This window comes from Rhinoraja longicauda, chromosome 1, assembly GCF_053455715.1.
Source record: "Rhinoraja longicauda isolate Sanriku21f chromosome 1, sRhiLon1.1, whole genome shotgun sequence".
Classification (NCBI taxonomy): Eukaryota; Metazoa; Chordata; class Chondrichthyes; order Rajiformes; family Arhynchobatidae; genus Rhinoraja; species Rhinoraja longicauda.
Window position 1 is genome coordinate 105072551 of NC_135953.1, and position 22157 is coordinate 105094707.

Sequence of the window (22157 nt, forward strand, 5' to 3'; positions counted from 1 at the left end):
ATCGCATCCCCCATCCCCCAGAGCAGAGAGCCAGTAGACAATAGATAATAGACAATAGGTGCAGGAGTAGGCCTTCGAGCCAGCACTGCCATTCAATGTGATCATGGCTGATCATTCTCAATCAGTACCCCGTTCCTGCCCTCTCCCCATACCCCCTGACTCCGCTATCTTTAAGAGCTCTATCCAGCTCTCTCTTGAATGCATTCAGAGAATTGGCCTCCACTGCCTTCTGAGGCAGAGAATTCCACAGTGCGGTCGCATCCCCCATCCCCCAGAGCAGAGAGCCAGTGAGATCGCATCCCCCATTGATCTAATGTGACGGTAGGCAAATTGTAGTGGGTCCAGGTTCTGGTTGAGGTAAGAGTTGAGATGCGCCATAACCAACCTCTCAAAGCCCTTCATCACCACAAATGTTAGTGCTATTGGTTGGTAGTCACCTCACTCTTTTTGGGCACTGGCATTATGGATGCCCTTTTAAAAAGCAGGTGGCAACCTCTGTCCCCAGGAAGGAGAGGTTGAAGATGTCCCCAAAAACACCAGCCAGTTGGTCCGCACAGGTTTTGAGAAGCTATACCATCAAGTCCAGATGCCAATTAACCCCACTCTATGTTGCCCTTTCAGGAATAAATCTTTCTCTTTGAGAGTTACTGTCGAATTTGCTTCCACCAACCTTCCGAATCCCACATCCCACCTTCGATCAGCCTCACTGTATACTCTTTACTCTCATCGTTTTCCTTTTTGCCTCAGTTGTCTGAGCTGCTCCCTGATCTTTCTGGCATGGTGACTCTCTGGCTATCCAATCGAAAGATTTAAATATTTTCCACATTGAATTTATCCTGTTCTGGAAGGCCTTTTGCTTTGAATGTGGTCACTGAGGAACCTGTATCCATGGACACAAATACATTAGTCAACCCAGATCTCTTATTTCAGTGTTGATTCCTTCCCTGTGATGCCAGCTGGATCAGTGACCGAGCATTGTTAATACAATAAAGTATGACTGGCAGCAGGACAATTCCTTCATGATGTACAAAAACATCCAGCAAACAGGCAAACACTATTCATACTATGCCTGACAGTGGAGAGAAACAAAGACTTTCCTTCGCAATGGTGCAACACTCAAAGGACTGGTTTAAATGTGAATGGATCGTGTGATTGAGCACAGAACCATGGAATAATATGGAAGAGAAATTCACCCGACTGTGGCCATGCTGGTTTGAATGTGTTATCCCATTAGTTCCATTTCCCTGATTTTTCCTAATAGCCCACCAATTTTCTTTCTATGTATAGGAAGGAACTGCAGATGCTGGTTAACACCACAGATAGATACAAAAAGCTGGAGTAACTGTGAAGAAAGCTAATGGGATGTTGGCCTTCATAACAAGAGGATTTCAGTATAGGAGTAAAGAGGCTCTTCTGCAGTTGTATCGGGCCCTGGTAAGACCACATTGGAGTATTGTGTACAGTTTTGGTCTAATTTGAGGAAGGACATCCTTGTAATTGAGGTAGTGCAGCGTAGGTTCACGAGATTGATCCCTGGGATGGCGGGACTGACATATGAGGAAAGATTGAAAAGACTAGGCTTGTAATCACTGGAGTTTAGAAAGATGAGAGGGGATCTTATAGAAACATATAAAATTATAAAAGGACTGGACAAGCTAGATGCAGGAAACATGTTCCCAGTGTTGGGCGAGTCCAGAACCAGGGACCACAGTCTTAGAATAAAGGGGAGGCCATTTAAAACTGAGGTGAGAAAAAACTTTTTCATCCAGAGAGTTGTGAATTTGTGGCACAGAGGGCAGTGGAAGCCAAATCACTGGATGGATTTAAGAGAGAGTTAGATACTCTAGGGGCTAGTGGAATCAAGGAATATGGGGAGAAGGCAGGCATGGGGTATTGATTGGAGACGATCAGCCATGATCACAATGGATGGCGGTGCTGGCTCGAAGGATCGAATGGCCTCCTCCTGCACCTATTTTCCATGTTTCTATGTAACTCAGCGGGACATACAACATCTCTGGATAGAAGGAATGGATGATGTTTCGGGTCTGAAGAAGGGTCTCGACCCGAAACGTCGCCCATTCCTTCAAATACGAAGATGCTGTCTGTCCCGCTGAGTTACTACAGCTTTTTGTGTAAATTTTCTTTCTATTTCAGATTTACACTTTTGTTGGACAAAAGGAACAGCCGATGCTGGAATCTTGAGCCGAAAACACTGTGTGCTGGAGTAACTCGGCAGGTCAGGAAGCATCACTGGAGGATGTGGATCGGTGATGTTTCGGGTTGGGACCGTTCCTCAGACTGATTGCAGTGGGAAAGAGAAGACTGGAAGAGAAGTGAGATCAGTGCAAAGCCAGACAAGTGATAGGTGGATACAGGTGAGGGGGTCGATTGGCAGATGGGTGGAGTAAATGAAAAATGAAAAGGAGACAAACTGTTGTCAAATAAGGAGAGGAGTGCAATTTAAAACCAGAGGGTGGGATACAGGTGGAAGGGAAAGGAGGAGGGGGGTAAAGGGGGACTGGGGAGAGGGGAGAAACCTGTCTAAACGGTAGAAGAAAAGGAAACAAAAGTCTGTGAGTTAAGGAGAGAAGCATGAAATGTGAGGCCAGAGGATAGGATTTAGATGGAAGGAGAGTGGGGAAATGGTTGTGCATTCGGGTGGGGTACAAGGAAGAGAGGCGGGAGGGGGAGGTTATGGGTTAGTTACCGTGGCACAGTAGAGTTTCTTCCTTACTGCAGCAGATACTCCGTTTCGTTCCTTGCTACAGGTGATGCCTGTATGGTGTTTGTACGTTCTCCCTGTGACCCCGTGGGTTTTCTCTGCGTGCTCCAGTTTCCTCAGATATTTGTACGTTAATTGGCTTCTGTAAATTGTCACCAGTGTGTGGGACAGAGCAAGCGTTTGGGTGATTCCTCAGTGGCGCGGACACGGTGGGCCGAAAGGTCCGTTTCCAAGCTGCATCTCTAAAACTAAAACCTAAAATCTGAAAATGTAACTCTGTGTGAACTGTGTGCTTATCCTAACCTCAAACTTGCTGTAAGGGATATTTGGAAGATCATCTTTCTCCACGAGACCACATCACATCATGACGAATGGAACAAATAAAAGGAGGGAATCTGTGCCTCATAAAAATGAGGTTAGATATTATTTCCACCCACAGTGCCCATTCCTCCGTCCCAAGAGAGTGAAAGTGCTGAGGTACGGTGGAATGACTTCTGGCAGATTGAGCATATATCACTGCAACTGCCTACAGCCGTTCAGTTACTGAAAACTCAGAACCATGCACTTCCTTTCATTCACTGAACCTTCCCCAGTCTCACTATGTGGTAACTGCATAGCTGCCATCTTCAGTAATCTTAACACTCAGCCACCTGCAGCATAGAAGGGATGCAAAGGAGCGAGGACGACTGCAAAAAGTGGTGAACCCTGCCCAGTCCATCACGGCTTCTGACCTCCCCACCTTCGAAGGGATCTACAGGAGTCGCTGCCTCAATAAGGCCGCCAGCATCATCAGAGACCCACACTCTCATTTCACTCCTGCCATCAGGAAGAAGATATAGGAGCCTGCAAAATGTAACATCCAGGTTCAGGAATAGTTTCTTTTCGGCAGCCACCAGGCTATTAAACACTACAACCTCGAAATAAGCTCTGAATTACATAGACTTGGGGGTATTGGTTTTGTCTTTTTGCAGTGTGTGTGTGCGTGTGTGTGCATATAGAGAACTTTTTTTTTCGTGTTTATTATATTGTTTAGTATATTCTGTTGTGCTGCTGCAAGTACAAATTTAATTGTTCGGTCAAGGACATACGACAATAAAATACTCTCGACTCTTGAACCACTTTCTCCGTCAGTGTGGAGGGCCATCTCATGAAGCGATGGTTCTCCATGCCAACAGGACTAGCAATGCACACAGCCATTCATTCGCAAGAGAGAAGAAAAGACTCTCTCACTTAATGTACATCAATGCCTCTCAGTTCTTCCATCATAAAGATTTGCATCCACAAGTATAATGGAGAAGCACAACGCAAACTGGGCCCGCTGAAACTAAACCTTTCCCAGTGGAGGAATCACAATGACATCACCGGCAGGGCAGTATAATTACTGTACAGTACATTTACATATGATTTTCCCATTACAAATGCAGGCATAAGAATTAATAATGGAAAAATAATTTCAGCATATGATATGAAGGTAGGAAATGAATTCAATGTTAGCATCCGGATCCAATTACCCAACACTCCGCTAACCCAGCTTCAAGAAAAAGCAATACGCCCTTTTTCTTCTCCGGAACATCAGAGATTGAGGGGAGACTTCATAGAGCCTTTTTCCCCCAGGAAGGAAATGTCCAACACCAGAGGGCATAGCTAAAAGGTACAAGGGGGAAAGTTTAATGGAGATGTTTGGGGCAAGTTTTTTTTCTTTTTACACAGGGAGAAATGGGGGCCTGGAACGTATTGCCAGGAGTGGTGATGGAGGCAGATACAATAGACTTTGGAGATACAGCACGGAAACAGGCCCTTTGGCCCACTGTGACAGCGCCGACCTGTGATCACCCCATACACTGGCACTACCCTACATAATGTGCCGCCCAATAATGGTTTTTCAAAAGGCTTTTGAATAGGCACATGGAAGTGCAGGGAATAGAGTGATATGAATCATGTATAGGCAGATGAGATCAGTTTAACTTGGCATAAGTTCAGCACAAACATTGTGGGCCAAACATTGTTCCTGTCCTTGCCTCCCCTCTGGATGACAGCACAGTAGCGTGACTAAGGGGCAGCAAGGTGGCACAGCAGTAGAGTTGCTGCCTTACAGCGCCAGAGATCCAGCGTTGATCCTGACTACGGATGCTGTCTGTACGGGGGTTTGCACGTTCTCCCTGTGACCGCGTGGGCTTTCTCCGGATGCTTCGGTTCCATCCCACATTCCAAAGACGTGCAGGTTTGTAGGTTAATTGACTTCTGTAAAATTGTAAATTGTCCCTATGGTGTAGGATAGAGCGGGAGATCGCTGGTCGGCGCAGACTCGTTGGGCCAAAGGGCTTGTTTCCATCCTGTATCTCTAAAGAGACTAAAAAGTGAGTGTTCTCATTCATTTCTCAGCGTTGCTGGCAACTGCAGCAATTATTCAGCTTTTCTCTGCATGTTACAATGACCATGACATAACTGCATTGAGATCCTCCCACCCAATCGTGTGGCTACAAGCAGCTTTGAGTCTCACCAGGTTAAACCATATTCTAGACAATAGACAATAGACAATAGGTGCAGGAGTAGGCCATTCGGCCCTTCGAGCCAGCACCGCCATTCAATGTGATCATGGCTGATCATTCTCAATCAGTACCCCGTTCCTGCTTTCTCCCCATACCCCCTGACTCCGCTATCCTTAAGAGCTCTATCTAGCTCTCTCTTGAATGTATTCAGAGAATTGGCCTCCACTGCCCTCTGGGGCAGAGAATTCCACAGATTCACAACTCTCTGACTAAAAAAGTTTTTCTTCATCTCTGTTCTAAATGGCCTACCCCTTATTCTTAAACTGTGGCCCCTGGTTCTGGACTCCCCCAACATTGGGAACATGTTTCCTGCCTCTAACATGTCCAACCCCTTAATAATCTTATTCTCAATTACTTATGTCAAATAAACACATATCAAATGACCACAGCTGATTTAACACACCTATCCGTCATTAACATCATTTTGTTTTCCTCTAAAAACAGCATGTAATAAAATTATAGAAAAGCTTGTGGATTAAACCCTCTGAATCCATTAGCTGATTCCATTTTCATCAGTCATTCCTGACTAATCAGAACTGAATGCACTGCACACTTAGAGAAAGCCATCCACGCAGTTATAAATATGTAATTCAACCATTGTCAGCTGACTTCAAACATTTCAGAAAGATCAAAGCCACTATACTGACTAGGATGCACTAGCATACTTGCAGTCAGACTGCTGTACAGTGACTTTACATTGCACTCATTTGACCAAATTATGGCTGTACTGTAATACAACCAGAGCTCAAGACCTCGAATAGCTTAATTCAAGAGGCAAAGATTAACACAAACTACAGGAGGTCTTCTCCATACATGTTAGATCACATGTTACATATGAGTAAACACAAAAAGCTGGAGTAACTCAGTGGGACAGGCAGCATCTTTGGAGAGAAGAAATGGGTGATGTTTCGGGTTGAGGCCCTTCTTTGTCTGAAGAAGTGTCTCGACCCGAAACATCACCCATTCCTTCTCTTCAGAAGTGCTGCCTGTCCCGCTGAGTTTTTGTCTATCAATTTGCCTATTTTGTCCAGCTTTTTGTGTCTATCTTCGGTGCAAACCAACATCTGCAGTTCCTTCCTACACATCTTAGATGTATGTTTGATGTTACCTCATTGTTATTTGCTTTGAAAATGGTAGAGGTTTATGAAGATGTTGCCAGGAATGGAACACTGTCGCTATGAGTAAAGATTGGACAGAATAGGGTTGTTTCCTTTGGACTGAGGATGCTTAACTGAGGTGTGTGACAGGGTAGGATTTTATTTTCACCCAAAAGGCATTAGGGAACTGCAACGCCCTAATCTCTGCACGGTGGCGCAGCGGTAGAGTTGCTGCCTTACAGAGCCAGAGACCCAGATTTGCGGTTGACTAGGGGTGCTGCCTGTACGGAATTCATACATTCTTCCTATGACCGTGTGGAATTTCTCTGGGTGCTCCGGTTTCCTGCCATATTCCAGAGACATTCGGGATTGTAGGTTAGTTGGCTTCTGGAAATTATGCCTGGTGTGTAGGATAGAACGAGTGTACAGGTGGTCGGTGCACACTCGGTGGGCCGAAGGGCCTGTTTCCACGATTTTTCTAAACTAAAACTCATTGCCCACTTATGACTAATGACCTATAAGAAGTTGATAGAGGTAGAAATGGTTCCTACCCTTAAAAGATCTGAGACATGTACTGAAACATCATAACCTGTGGCCTTTTATGGATTTGATCACCCTGCCGTAGGAAAGATGCCTTTAAGCTGGGAAGAGTGAAGTGAAGATTTGCAAGGATATTATCAGAACGCGAGGGTCTGAGCTCCACAGAGAGTTTGGGCAGGCTGGGATTTTATTACTTGGAGCACAGGATATTGAGAGGTGATCCTATAGAGGTGTATAAGATTATGAGGGGAATAGATAGGATACATTGCAGCATTTTATTCCCAGGGTAAGGGAATCCAGAAATAGCATATGTTCAAGGTGAGAGGGGCACGATTTAATCAGAACCTATTTGGCACCGAAGGTAATGGGTATATAAAACGAGCTGCCAGAGAAAATCATTGAGGTAGGTACAATAACAACATTTAAAAGACATTTGGGCAAGTACATGGATAGGGAAGCTTTAGCGGGATATGGGCCAAATGTGGGTAAATGGGACTAGCTTAGAAGGGCCATCTTATATGGGGCAGAGATGAGTTGGGCCGAGTTATAGCTCTCTGACTCTAAATGCGTGAAATTTAGTTTAGGCTTTTGTTTTAAACTTGCATGGACACGATGGGTCCAATGGCCTCCTCTGCTTCTCGATTTTGTTTTTACAATTCCATGATGCTGCCACCTTTTGCTTGGTTAAATCGGTGTGACCTCTGCAACTTTCACTTGGAATCAACTGCAACTTCATCAGGCCCATTTTGCTGCAGATTGAGTGTAAAAAAAAGGAAAGCTGCAGGTCAGTGGAACAAGATTGAGAGAGTGGGACGTTTGGGAAGACTTGTGCAAAAGAACCGCACTGGCAAGATGGGCTGGACGGGATCCATCTGTGCTACATAATTCCAAACTACCATCAGAAGTCTTTGCACCTTCCGAACAATTATTTTCCTCGGCACGGCATCTGCTAAATTGCAAATTCCTGTTGCTCCTTGGTGGAACATGGAGCCAGCAAGCAGTTCTTCAGCTGCATGTGTTTCTCTGTCCCTACAGTATTAGTCTATTATTTGCCTCAAGACCAGCTGGTAGATAATTCCTTCCGTCCCTAAATGACAGACGTGTCAATACGTAACACTCTCGCTGGTGCGTTCAGGCCCACGGCGGAGGTGGGCAGGAGAGCCACAGCCACAATCAGCGACGTTTAAGAAGGGGGAAGGAAGTAAAGGGTGTTAGGCTTGTTAATTATTTTTATTAATTTGCTATTTTTAAAAATTAATGTCGTGAAAGGGAAAAAAAATGAGACTCAAGAGAGACCAACCAGACTGCCATCTGTGAGGTGGTGCATAATTTAACTGAGAGATACACATAACAATGACATTTGCGATTATATAGCTTGTTCAAGACATCAAAGCTACTCAATGACACCAAATGCATAACGGTTGCTGTTTCTTAGGCAACAGTATCTGTGCCATCTCACTCACAGTAAATAGATAAAGGACCAGCTAATCTGTTTTAGTTTAGTTTAGTTTATTGAGGTACAGTGAGAAGTTTTTGTTGCATGCTAACCAGTCAACAGAACGTCAACACTGACGCAAAGGGCCGAATGGCCTCCTCCTGCACCTATTTTTTAAACACATGATTACAATCGAGCCATCACAGTGGACAGATACAAGTTCCACTTGCCCATTTGAAGTTGAGCCTGTGATATTGGCGAGCAGGAATCCCACCTTTCTTCTGAGTTGGCTTAGGGGTCTTCAATGTTGCTTTTCTTTGTTAGCCACACGCATCTTCCAAGGGATGCACTTCAAACACACAAAGGTGCAATAACTGGACATTATCGTAGGAAATAGGAGCAGGTGTAGGCTTTTCTTTCCTCAGTCCTGCTCCACCATTCAATAAGGCTAATACACCTTAATCTAGGCAGCACACTGGTAAACCTCTTCTGTACCTTTTCCAAAGCCTCCACAACCTTTGTGTAATGGGGCGAACAGAACTGCACACATTACTCCAAATGTGGCCTAACTAAAGTCTTATGAAGCTGCATCGTGACTTTCTGACTCTTATATTCAATGCCCTGAACTATGGCCACTGTGACCCGCTCTCCCTCCAAATATCCATTGTTTAGTTTAGTTTTGTTTATTGTCATGTGTAGCCAGGTGCAGTGAAAATATTTTATTGCATGCTAACCAGTCAGTGGAAAGACTATACATGATTACAATCGAGCGATCCACAGTCTCCAGACACAGGATAAAGGGTACAATGTATAGTGCAGGACAAAGTGCAGTAAAGTCCCAATAAAGATAGTCTGAGGGTCTCGAGTGTGGTTGATATTAGCTCAGGATTGCTCTCTAGTTGTTGATAGGATGGTTCAGTTGCCTGAAAACAGCTGGGAAGAAACTGTCCCTGAATCTGGAGCTATGTGTTTTCACACTCCTGTACCTCTTGCCTGATGGGAGGGGGGAAAAGAGGGAGTGACCAGGATGAGACTCACCCTTGATTGTGCTGGTGGCCTTACCGAGGCAGCATGAAATATAGATGGAGTCAATGGAATGGTGGTTGGTTTGTGTGATACTCATCAATTTCTCTGTGGTCCAAAAATCCAAACAAGTTGGAGTTGCTTCTTGGCACTAACAAAGACATTCTGATCAAATAACTCCGATTTCACGTGCTCTAAAATTGTTTGCAGCCTACCCTGACAGCCAATTGAGTGCACTCTACTTGGTTTAGTTTAGTTTAGTTTAGTTTAGAGATACAGCTTGGACTCAAGCCCTTCGACCCACTGAGTCCACATTGATCATCGATGACCTGCTCATACTAATTCCATTCTATCCCACTTTCTCATCCATTCCTTACACACCCAGGACATTTTACAAAGGCCAATTAACCGACAAACCTAGAGTGGCAAAGGCAGCATGAGAGTGGTAAAGAAGGCATAGGTAAGCTTGCTTTCATAGGTCAGGGCACTGAGTATAAGAATCAGAAAGTCATGATACAGCTTTATCGGACATTAGTTAGGTCTCATTTGGAATTTTGTGTGCAGTTCTGGTTGCCCCATTAAACGGCTGTGAAGGCTTTGCAAAGAATGCAGAGGAGGTTTACCAGAACGATGCCTGGATTAGAGTGTTTTAGCCACAGAGAGGTTCGACAGACTTGGATTGCTTTCTGGAATGCCAGAGGTTGCAGAGGGGCTTTGTAGAAGTATATAAAAACTGTGAGAGGTACAGAAAGGGTAGACAGTCAGAATCTTTTTCCCAGGACGGATGAAAATCAAATATTAGAGGGTATAGCTCTAAGGTGAGAGGGGCAAAATTTCATGGAGATATGCAGCGCAGGTTTTTTTTCAGACAGGGGGAGGTGAGCACCTGGAATGGGGGTGCTGGTTGAAGCAGCTACATTAGTGGCATTTAAAATACTTTTGGATAGGCATATAGATTTGCTGGGAATGTAGGAATATGGATTACATGCAAGTAGATAAGAGATGATCTTGGCAACATGCAGAAACACCGAACTGCAGATGCTGGTTTATACCAAAGATACACACAAAGTGCTAGAGTAACTCAGCGGGCCAGGCAACATCTCTGGCCTTGGCATCATTTTTCAGAGACATTTTGGGCCAAAGTGATCATTCTTGTGCTGTGCTATGCTGTTTTATGTTCTATGTACACATCTTTGGGATGTGGGAGCAAACTGGAGCACCCGGAGGAAACCCACACGGTCACAGGAAGAATGAGCAAACTCCACACAGACAGCAGCCAAGGTCAGGATCAAACCTGGGTCCATGGCGCCATGAGGCAGCAGCTCTACAAGCTGTGCCACTGTGCCGTGTCACATTTGATAAGACACAAAATACTGGAGTAACTCAGCGGGTCGGGCAGCATCTCTGGAGAGAAGGAATGGGTGATGTGCTGGGTCGAGACCCTTCTTCGGACTGATAGTAAGGGGAAAGGGAAACGAGAGATATGGAAGGGTGAGGTGTGAAATGGAGAGATCGAAGGGGACAAAGTTGAAGGAAAATGTGTCACTTTGTGCATATTTATAGACCTTCTATAGGAATGAACATGAATCACGAGTAGGAATACCTTTTACCTGAGCAGGGCCGAAAGGTGGGGATTGCATGAAACAGAATAGATAGAGGTGATTTAAAGTAGCATTGAAGGTGCTTGGTCATCAGCCACACCTCTTATTCCTGACAACCTAGTTTTGCATGTTTCTACCTGAGGGTATGTGTTGACAGTTCATTGGCTTCCTGCTGTTCTCAAACAAAAACAGAAAATGCTGGAACAACTCAGCCAGTCAAGCAGAACTAGTGGAAAAAAAGAGCCTGGTCAAAGTCTCAGGTCTAGGACTCTCCATCACAAAGGGCTTCTAGAACTTGCTTCCCCGGAACTTGATGAGGGAGGGTCCCTAACCCGAAACACTGTCCGGTTTCTCTTTCTAAATTTGCTAATTGTGTTCTTCCAAAATGTTCTGTTTTGTTTCAGCTGTGGGTTTATTTGTTTTCCCGTGTTCTTTCAGGCTATGTTTCGGTATTAGTACCTGGCATAAGGGTGGGTCTCACTGTTGATGGTAGGCCGGTCTAACACCCGCTATTATCAGGCATCTGAACAGTCTTGCCAAAAGCTAGGGTACTGTCCAATTCACTTCATTGTGGTCATTGGACTTTGTCTCTGGAACTGATGCATTGTAATGCTGAGAATTATATTCTGCACTTCTGCACAGCCAACAGTAAGAAGAGGCAGCTTGTGAGAGGGAAGGGCCCTATGGTGACCGGGCGCATCCTGTCAGTGACGGCGGCCTGAAGAAAGCGCTGTCCCCAAGGGCTACAACGTAAGCCATAACAACAGGCCACACCAACTAGACCGCGTGGTGGGTGAAAGAGAGCCGCTGGTGCCCCTTGCAAGCTGGGGGTGGCTTCGGTAGGTCCATCTGTAACTGTTATAAAGGAGTCCATTGAAACAAGGGTTTACTGTATCTCCTTATCCCATCGATGTACCTATCCAACTTGATGTTTTGATGTATGCTACATCTGATCTATATGGAGAGGGAGAGGTAGATCAGCCATGATTGAATGGTGGAGTAGACTCGATGGCCCGATTCAGTGCCCAAAGTCACCAGATCAGACAGAGTAGGGAGAGCAATGGCAGCAGTCGGTGTTGGGTTTGTTGTCCAAAATGAATGATTTTCCACGAGTTCGCTCCCATGTTGTTGTCTCTATGCATTGCAAAGGAAGCCTGCGCCTCCAACTGCAAACAATCCCCCCCCCCCCCGCCTCCAACCCATCAAGGTTCCAGTTGAGATACTTGAGTGCAAGAAGGAAATTCTGGCTGTCACAGGTTGCCCCATTCTAGTTGGCAGTTTTCAACCACAGCAAAGGGCATGATATATTTTGTACTTTGAGGAATGACTTATCAGTGTACCGCATTTTATACCTGCAAATCTTGTAAACATATTTTTGGAAATAGAAAATTAGGAATGAACAATAAAAAGTGACCTTGTCAGTAACATCAAATGAAGGAATAAGACTTTAGAGTTTGGAGATACAGCGTGGAAACAGACCCTTTAGCCCACCAGGTCCATGCCGACTAGCGATCACCCTGTACGCTAACACTATCCTACACATTAGAGACAATTTACAATTTTACTGAAGCCAATTAACCTACAAACCCGCACATCTTTGGAGTGTGGGCGGAAACCGCATCACCCGGAGAAAACCCACATGGTCACAGGGAGAACATACAAACTCTGTACAGACGGAACACATAGTCAGGATCGAACCCGACTATCCGGTGCTGCAAGGCTGCAACTCTCACAAGTGAAAGGTAAACAGGTGATTGACAAGTACAAATCTGCTTCCAGTTTCACAGTAGAGTTTGCAATGTCAAACTTAGGTAAATTATAGTCTTCATGCCTGTTCACTGCCAGGGTTATCTGATTCCAGTTTTGTAGGCTAATTGGCTTCAGTAAAATTGTAAATTGCCCTAGTGTGTGTAGAATAGTGCTAGTGTACGGGGATCACTGGTCAGCACGGACTCAGTGGGCCAAAGGCTGTTTCCGCGCTGTATCTCTAAACTAAACTAAACCACAAAACATTCCTAAACTACTTTGTGAAGCCACGTGATATGCATGAGCTCAGACTTGGCCATATTCTACCACATTACAGGAAGTCCTTTAGTTTAAACCCTACATTAAAAAATAAATAGCCTTGCTCTGCAACATTATAGACTTTCAACTATCGGAGAAGCAAAGTAAACTGGTCGAAAGTCTCGGATCTCATTGGAGAGCACTTTCTCTGTTAATCACGTCTCTTGGCTCCATCAAACTGTGCTCATTCCAAATGCAAGTTTTAAGAAGCGCAAGACAAGTATTTTAAAAATTCCTGCTTTTGAAAACAGTCATTTGCCTTGGAGCGAAGTGGCATTATTTACTCAACGTGAATACAAAAAACAAACCTTCGCTAAAAAGATAACACTGTTTGACATACATAACCTCTACATACTTAGCTGGTGGACGTGTTGTAACAGAACATCTTATATTACTGCAGAAACACAAATTTCATTGCTAACCTAATCCATTTCAGTTCCCCTGGCAGTAGCAGTTTTCTATTCCTGTTGGTTCGACAAAACCTGCTGCAATGGGTGCAGCTTGTGTCAGAACTGAACTCCACTGTAAATGTACCAGTGTAATTTCTGAACGTCACTTATTCCAACAATCACTATATCCATCACATAGGACTACACAAATATACACTCATGGTCTGATGACAAAGGACTCGAGGAGTAAAATTCACATGGAAAACTGTTGTTTAGGCAACTGTACAAATTCTTATGTATATCCAGCACCAGAGATGGGTACAACAGGGATGAAATCAGTATGATTGTGACAGAGATTATTTTTGGCACAAGGTGACACACATTTCTAAAACAGGCACATATTTGCTGGCATCTTAAATGTACAGATTAAAAGGCAGAATTCGAGATGTTAGGTTTGCATTCTGATCTTGATTTTAGATGTCCAATATTTTTCCACAATTTCCGATCAATTTTAAAGGCAATATTTTGCAATTGTTCTATGTAATGATAACAGCTTATTATAAGGATTTTTTTTAAAGGACACAGAGAGCTAGAGTAACTCAGCAGGCCATGCAGCATGTCTGGAGAAGATGGATAGGTTAAGTTTTGGGTCAGGACCTTGCTCAGACTGATTGTGGTAGGTGGTGGGGGACGGGAGGAGTGAAGCCGGAAGAGTGGTGGGGTAGGACTACGTCTGGTGAGTGTTAGGTGGATAAAGGTGAGAGGGCTTTTTGATTTTGATAGGCAGATGGTTGGACAAAGGCCAGAGATGAAAAGAATTGTGCGAGATAAGGATCGAAGAAGTTTGAACGGTGGATGGTAGACGGATACAGGTTAACGGAGGGTAGGTTAACTGATCTCATATATGCTCTGGCACTGCAGGATCAAGTGGCTAGGAGCATGTTATCAAGCCCGATCAGTGGGGTTCAGAGGCAGCAATGCACAGCTAGAGGTGCATCTTGGAGACACCAGAGATTGCAGATATTGGAAACCTGAGCCAAAAACAAAGTGCTGGAGGAACCCAGCATGTCATGCAACATCTTTAATAATCAGAGCATAGAAAAATACAGCATAGAAAATATGCTAGCCCTTTGACCCACAATGTCTGTGCTGAACATAAAGCCAAGATCAACTAACCTCATCTATCAGTCAATTCCAACACATCCATGTGCCAATCTAAACACCTCTTAAACACTCCAACGGCTGGAGTCACACTTTGCACAAAGGAAGATGGTCGTGCTTTGTTGCAAATCAATCGCCCCAGCCCAAAGACATCGCGGGAAGTGGTCATCAGTCCAAGGATCAGAATTAGTCCATTCAGCCCAACAGGTCTACTCTGCCATTCAATCATGGCTGATCTATCTTTCTCTCTCAATCTCATTTTCCTGCCTTCTCCCCATGACACCTGTACTAATCAAGAATCTGTCAATCTCCCCCTTAAAAATACCCAATGACTTGGCCTCCACAGCTGTTTGTGGCAATGAATTCCACAGATTCACCACCCTTTGACGAGATACATTTCTCCTCGTCTCCTTTCTCAAGGTACGTCCTTTTATTCTGAAGCTATGGCTTTTGGTCCTAGACTGTCCCACTAGTGGAAACATCCTCTCCACATCCACTCTATCCAGGCCTTTCACTATTCAGTAAGTTTCAATGAGGTGCCCGCTCATCCTTCTAAACTCCAGCAAGCACAGGCTCAGTGCTGTCAAACGCTCATCATATGTTAACCCAATCAGTTGTGGGATCATTCTCGTAAACCTTTTCTGGAGCCTTTCCATTGCCAGCACATCCTTCCTCAGATATAGGACCCAAAACTGCTCCCATAACTCCAAATGCAGTCTGACCGATGCCTTATTAAGCCTCAGCAGTAGGGAAGTGTCTTGGACTCAACCATCTTGTGCTACTTCATGGATGACCAACCTTCCACCATAAGCTCAGAAGCGTTTTAGATTTTTTTTAGTTTTAAGAGATACAGCCTGGAAACAAGCCCTTTGGGCCATCAAGTGATGGCACAGGCTAAAATCGGCTAGATTATACCTGTGCAATATGTGCAACTTTGGCACATTCAAGGAATCATACAGCAGAAGAGATTTTTTTATCATCCATTAAGAGAAAAGCCGAGAATCCCAAAACCTGCCTTCATCGACAGGTCGTTGGTGGAAAGATTCAACAACGCCAAGTTCCAGGGTGTGCATATCACTGAAGATCTGTTCTGGACCCAGCACATTGATGCAATCATAAAGTAGGCCCATCAGCAGCTCTACTTCCTGAGAAGATTGAGGACAATCTGTATCATGACGAATACTCTCTTGAACGTCTATAGATATATGGTAGAACGCACGTTGATTGGCTGCATCACGGTCTGGATTCGGCAACTCAGAATGAAAGAAGTTACAAAAAGTGGTGGACATTGCCTAGTTCATCACAGATTCTGACTTCTCCACCATCAAAGGGAACTCGAGGAGGCGCTGTCTCAAAAAGGCAGCCAGCATCGTCAAGGATCTGCACCACCCTGGCCACACTCTCGTTTCACCCCTGCCGTAGGGAAGAAGGTATAGGAGCCTGAATGTAACATCCAGCTTCAGAAATACCCTCTTCCCAACAACCATCAGGCTATTGAACACTATGAACTCCAACAAAACTATGAACTACTATCTGCTTGATTGCACGGGGGACTTCGGGCTTAGTTTTGGGGATTTTTTGCATTGCATTGGATTTTTTATTTATTGAACATTTTTTAAAATATTTGTTTATTATATTATCTAGTGAGTACTGTGTTTACAAACTTGAGGTGCTGCTGAAATGCAAAAGCATTTCATTGTTCTGCTTCATTTCATCTGACAATAAAACACTCTAGACTACCTTGATGTGCATGAAGGAACTGCAGTTCATACTGAGGATAGACACAAAACTCTGGAGTAACTCAACAGGTCAGGCAGCATCTCTGGAGAAAAGGTATATCGACGATAGTCTGAAGAAGGGTTCCAACCTGAAACGTCACCCATTCTTTTTCAATTCTACATTATCAAACATCAATGGAGATTTTTCTTCTTCAAACTGTGGAATTCTCTGCCTCAGAGGGCAGTGGAGGCCAATTCTCTGAATACATTCAAGAGAGAGCTAGATAGAGATCTTGAGGATAGCGGAGTCAGGGGGTATGGGGAGAAAGCAGGAACGGGGTACTGATTGAGAGTGATCAGCCATGATCACATTGAATGGCGGTGCTGGCTCGAAGGGCCAAATGGCCTACTCCTGCACCCATTGTCTATTGTCTAACTCGATGGGATATAGTTATTATTCTTACAATCACTGTGAAGCTGTGTTAAAATAATGTTTTTTAAAGGGAATTAAAAATAAAACTAACTTACAATAATTGCATTTAGTTTGCACAAAATAGCGTTAAATGCTCAGAACTACATGCAATTAGTAAATCTTTAGTTCCACCGCTGCAGACCTATCACCAGATGCCAACCCTTTGAAAGAAAAGTCCAATTAGTATTCTTTCCCCACCTCTCGCTTCTCTCCTCATTCCCAATAGACCTTTGAAAGACAAAGTTGAAAAACGTTTAGGTAACTATTTTGGGTTTGTCACTAATACAGATCACTATTATTTATATTATGTTTTGCACTAAGTAAAATGAATCAGCTGGGAAAAGATTGCTGACTTCAGCACAATAGTTGCCATGGAGTTAGGTTAGAGGTTAGGACACCAGCAACTTAGAAAGAGCTGTTGTTGTTTTTTAAAAAGGGAAATGTCAACAATGTAAAGCAGATTTATTCACAATTTAAACAATGAGATTGGGTGCAAGGAAAGTCACTCTGAGTAATGGCACAACATCACAAGTTACACCAACAAATTGAATTATATGGTTCTCTCTTTGTTTGTGGGCAAATACTTACCTGATGGATCAATTAGTATGCTGTGTTGCACAATGGGATTCATCCAGATCAGGAAAGACCAAGTGTGGATGAATCCATAGTGCAATACAGTAAACTAATTGATCCATCAGATAGGTATTAGCCCTGGTTCCTCCACTTGTTCATCATCCACCGATCTCAATGGTGATTCACAACTTTAATGGGAAGTAGTCTGTGAATACTTATGGACAAGAATAGCTAACCATTAGAATTTCCATGGAGACTCGACATTCTTGCCACCTTTATTTGAAGGCGACAAGGAGTTAGTGTTTACAATTATAAAGTAAACTGTACAATGGCAATAGAACATAGAACAGTGCAGCACAGGAAAGGGCCCTTCAGCCCACAATATTTGCACCGAACATGACACCAAGCTAAACTGATCTCATCTTCTGAACATGATCCATTTCCCTCTACTCGTGCACTTCCCTGTGCCTATCTAAAAGCCCCTTAAATGCCACTATCGTATCTGCCTCCACCACCACCTCTGGCAATGTGTTCCAGGCCCCCACCACTCTCTATGTAAAGAGACTTGCCCCGCACATCTCCAGTGAACCTTTCCCCCTCTCACCTTACCAGCTATGCCCTCCAGTGTTGGGCATTTCCACCCTGAGATTCAAAGTTCTGACTGTCTCGCCTTTTTATGCCTCTCCTAATTTTACATGCTTCTACCAGGTCTCCCCTCAACCTCTGATGTTCCAGGGTAAACAATCTAAATTTATCCATCCTCTCCTTCATGCTGAAGCCCTCTAATCCAGGCAGCAATCTGGTATCTAATTCAAAATTGCCCAGCTTCAACCTCAGCCTGACTAATTTCAATGAATGTGCTGACAGCAATTTTCCTTGACCACCATTTATATTTTCAACCATTGGTTGTAATTATACTTGAATAAAGTGAACAGCAAAATAAGTTTCCCAAGTTTGGGAAGCTTGGGGACTTGAATCATATGTTTAAAATATAATTTTCAAATAATATACAACACACACACACACACACACACACAACATGGTATTTCAAAAGGCAAAATGCCTTTCCCACATTCCTGTTGTAAATTATGTATGATTAACAAAAAAATTACAGACTTGTATTCATCAATGTGATGAGGGAACAAAAGCAGAATGGCGATTGGTATTGAAGTCGCATTACAAAGTATTATTTCTGAGATGGAGACACATGGAACTGATAATGATGATGAAATCAAGTAAAACAATGTGGTGGAGAAACTCAGCAGGGGGGGGCAGACAGCAGCTGTGGAGGGAATTAAAAGGCAACGTTTCCGGTCAGGACCCTTATTCAAACTCAAGAAGTGACTGAAGAAGGGTCTCAACCTGAAATGTTGCTTATTCAGTCCCCCCACGGATGCTGCCTGAACTGCTGCATTACTCCAGCACTGTGTGCTTTGCTCATTATTTCTGAGAAGTTTGAACTATTCACACTGATATCACTCAATACCGTCCGTCCATTTTTTCAAAGGACTCTCAATAGTCCAAAGTATTTCTCATGTGGAAATCATGAATGCATGTTGCATTGCACATACATCTCAGCCATCACATGACAATTCAATTGAGGCCAATAAATCACTGATAATTTACGAGTGCAAAGACTGACACCGTTATGCAAAGCACTCAAGGCTGAATCTGCAGCAGAAAATGAACTGTTTATGTCCCCGTCCTAATAACCAAAGAATTATTTTTTTTGGTTTCATGGATTAAAATTAGAAATATTTTGAAACTTATTTTGAAGTGGCTTAATCAACCCACTTGAATTGAACTGCAGATGCTGGTTTACCAAATAAAATGCACAAAGTGCTGGAGTGTTTCAGCGAGTCGGGCAGCATCTCTGAAGGACATGGACAGGCAATGTTTCGGGTCGGGACCCTTCTTCATACTGGAGTCCATTTTCTCCGGAGATATACACTAAATTCTGGAGTAACTCAGCGGGTCAGGCAGCATCTCTGGAGAAAATGAATTGGTGACGTTTTGGGTCGAGACCACTCTTCAGACTGAGAGTCAGGGAAGAGGGAAACTAGACGTCTCTGGGGATGCTGTCTGACCCGCTGTTACTCCAACACTCTGTGTCTTTTTCTATTTGCCCACAGTGTGTGTATAATTGACAACTACGGGTTTTTTTTTCATTGCATTAATTCTGCATGAAACTGCAGCAGCATCTCCCTCTGCAACGAGAGCAAGGGACACAAAGAGACTACCTACTTTGCGTCTCAGACTAACAATGCTGGATGCATAAAGGCTGCAGACGGTTGAGGGATTGCACAGTCTGGAGACATTTGCAAACCACTGTGTGTGCTCCTTCGAGTTACACAGTTCACGACAGAATCACTCTACCCAACGGTCTACTCTGCTCCCTGCCTGCCTGGACGCATCGTCTGTTAGTGGACGCAGCTCTCTCCCCGTCTCATCCATGTCCCCATTAACTCAGTGCACGCAGACTGCACGGTACAATACGAAAGCCATACACACACAAGTTACTGGCAAGGGAAGGGAAAGAGGAGCCTGACTTTATTTTTCCTTACTCTGACTTGGTGGCACTTAGGTTTAGTTTCATTTCGTTCAGTTTAGAGATACAGCACGGAAACAATAGATGCAGGAGGAGGCCATTCAGCCCTTCGAGCCAGCACCGCCATTCAATGTGATCATGGCTGATCATTCTCAATCAGTACCCCGTTCCTGCCTTCTCCCCATACCCCCTGACTCCGCTATCATTAAGAGCTCTATCTAGCTCTCTCTTGAATGCATTCAGAGAATTGGCCTCCACTGCCCTCTGAGGCAGAGAATTCCACAGATTCACCACTCTCTGACTGAATTTTTTTTTCCTCATCTCCGTTCTAAATGGCCTACCCCTTATTCTTGAACTGTGGCCCCTGGTTCTGGACTCCCCCCAACATTGGGAACATGTTTCCTGCCTCTAACGTGTCCAACCCCTTAATAATCTTCGGCCCACCAAGTTAGTGCCGACCAGCGATCCCCGCACACTAACTCCATTCTACAACACGAGGGACAATTTGCAATTTTACCGAAGCCAATTGCCCCCCAAACCTGAGATAGACACAAAATGCTGGAGTAACTCAGCGGGACAGGCAGCATCTCTGGAGAGAAGGAATTGTGTTCCACGACCAATGTCTGTTTCACAACCTACAAACCTGTACGTCTTGGCGGGGGGGGGGGGGGGGCACCCGGGGAAACACCCGGGGAAACACCCCCACAGTTACGGGGAGAATGTACAAACTCCGTACAGAGAGAGAGCACCCGTAGTCAGGACCAAACCCGGGTCCCTGGCGCTGCAAGGCACCAACTCTACCGCTACCTCCTTTCAAGCTTCAAGCTGAGTTTAAAGTTTCACCTCTTTACAGGCACCAGGAGAGCAGAGATTGTCCCTGGGACCCCACAGACAGTCACTAGCCACACGGTGTGGCACTGGGAAACCACAGATGCAAGGGGAGGGGAGGGGAGGGGGGGGCAGCAAAATGCCTTTTACCCTTTAACCACAACATCCCACCCCTCCTCCCCCCACCCACCCGCCTATGACCAGCGGCAAAATACTGTCTCGTTTTGAGAGTGTCTCTAAAGTCTGCGACAAGCCCCGAATAAGCGGCAGCACTGGGCTGGCAGGTAATGCCAACGCTGTAGTCGGGGCTGGGGATTACACTGGGCTTGGACTGACCCTGACACAGTGATCAGGGGGTGACAGATGGAGAGGAGGGCGCCGCTCACAATTAGTATCCAGCCGGCACCCGGCCTGCGCCCCTTGTGCCTTTCCTACTGCCTTCACCGAAATGCTGGAAACCAGCGGCATGAGAGGACCGCAGGAGAGCAGACAACAACGACAACGCCAACAACAACAGCGAAAGCTTTCTTTGCCTCACTTGGCAGCCCGATCCCCTCACTGAAGTGCCTTGAACGCAGCACATGTCACACGGTGCGACTAAAAACTGCGAGTGTTCCTTACCCTGTCATTGCCGACGTCCCTCTGCCCCTTAAACTGAGCGGTGGCGGCCGAGGTAGCGCCGGCTCCCCTCTCTGCCGCCTCTCGGTCCTTGCCTCTGTGCAGCTAGTCCCTGCCTCTGCCTCTGCCTCTGCCCAGCCAGGGTTCCGCTGCGCAGTCACTCTCCCCCTCCCTCCCTCCTCTCTCTCCTCCCCCCTCCCTCCCTCCTCTCTCTCCTCCCCCTCCCTCCCTCCCTCTTCTCCCCCCTCCCTCTTCTCCCCCCCCTCCCTCTTCTCCCCCTCCCTCCCTCTTCTCCCCCCCCTCTCTTCTCTTTCCTTTGCTCTCTCTCCCCCCCACTCTCTTCTCCCCCCTCTCTTCTCTTTCCTTTACTCTCTCTTCTCCCCTCTCCTCTTTCCTTTACTCTCTCTTTTTCCCTCTCCCCCTCTCGCTCCCACACAATCCCCTCTCCAAACCCCTCCCCCCCTCCCCTCCCCCTCCACCCTCCCCCTCCTCCCTCCCCCCTCTCCCCCTCTCCCCCCCTCCCTCCCCCCTCCCTCCCCCCCTCTCCCCCCTCCCTCCCCCCTCTCCCCCCACCCTCCCCCCACCCTCCCCCCTCTCCCCCCTCCCTCCCCTCCCTCCCCCCCTCTCCCCCCTCTCCCCCTCCCCCCCCTCCCCCTCCCCCCCCCCCCCTCCCCCCCCCCCCTCCCCCCCTCCCTCCCCCTCCTCCCTCCCCCCCTCCCCCCCTCCTCCCCCCCCCCCCTCCTCCCCCTCCCCCCTCCTCCCCCTTCCCCCCTCCCCCCCCCCCCCTCCCCCTCCCCCCCTCCCCCTCCTCCCTCCCCC

The 22157-nt window shown here is 45.6% G+C and overlaps 1 protein-coding gene across 1 annotated transcript in view; it reads right to left on the bottom strand.

Moving 5' to 3' along the window:
- Positions 1-21493, bottom strand: part of psd3l (pleckstrin and Sec7 domain containing 3, like) — a 296641-nt gene extending 275148 nt beyond the window's left edge. Inside the window, exon 1 of the mRNA XM_078403848.1 lies at positions 21342-21493. The gene's annotated coding sequence lies outside the window, so the exon portion shown is untranslated. The remainder of the gene's footprint in view (positions 1-21341) is intronic.
- Between the last annotated feature and the right edge of the window lie 664 nt (positions 21494-22157).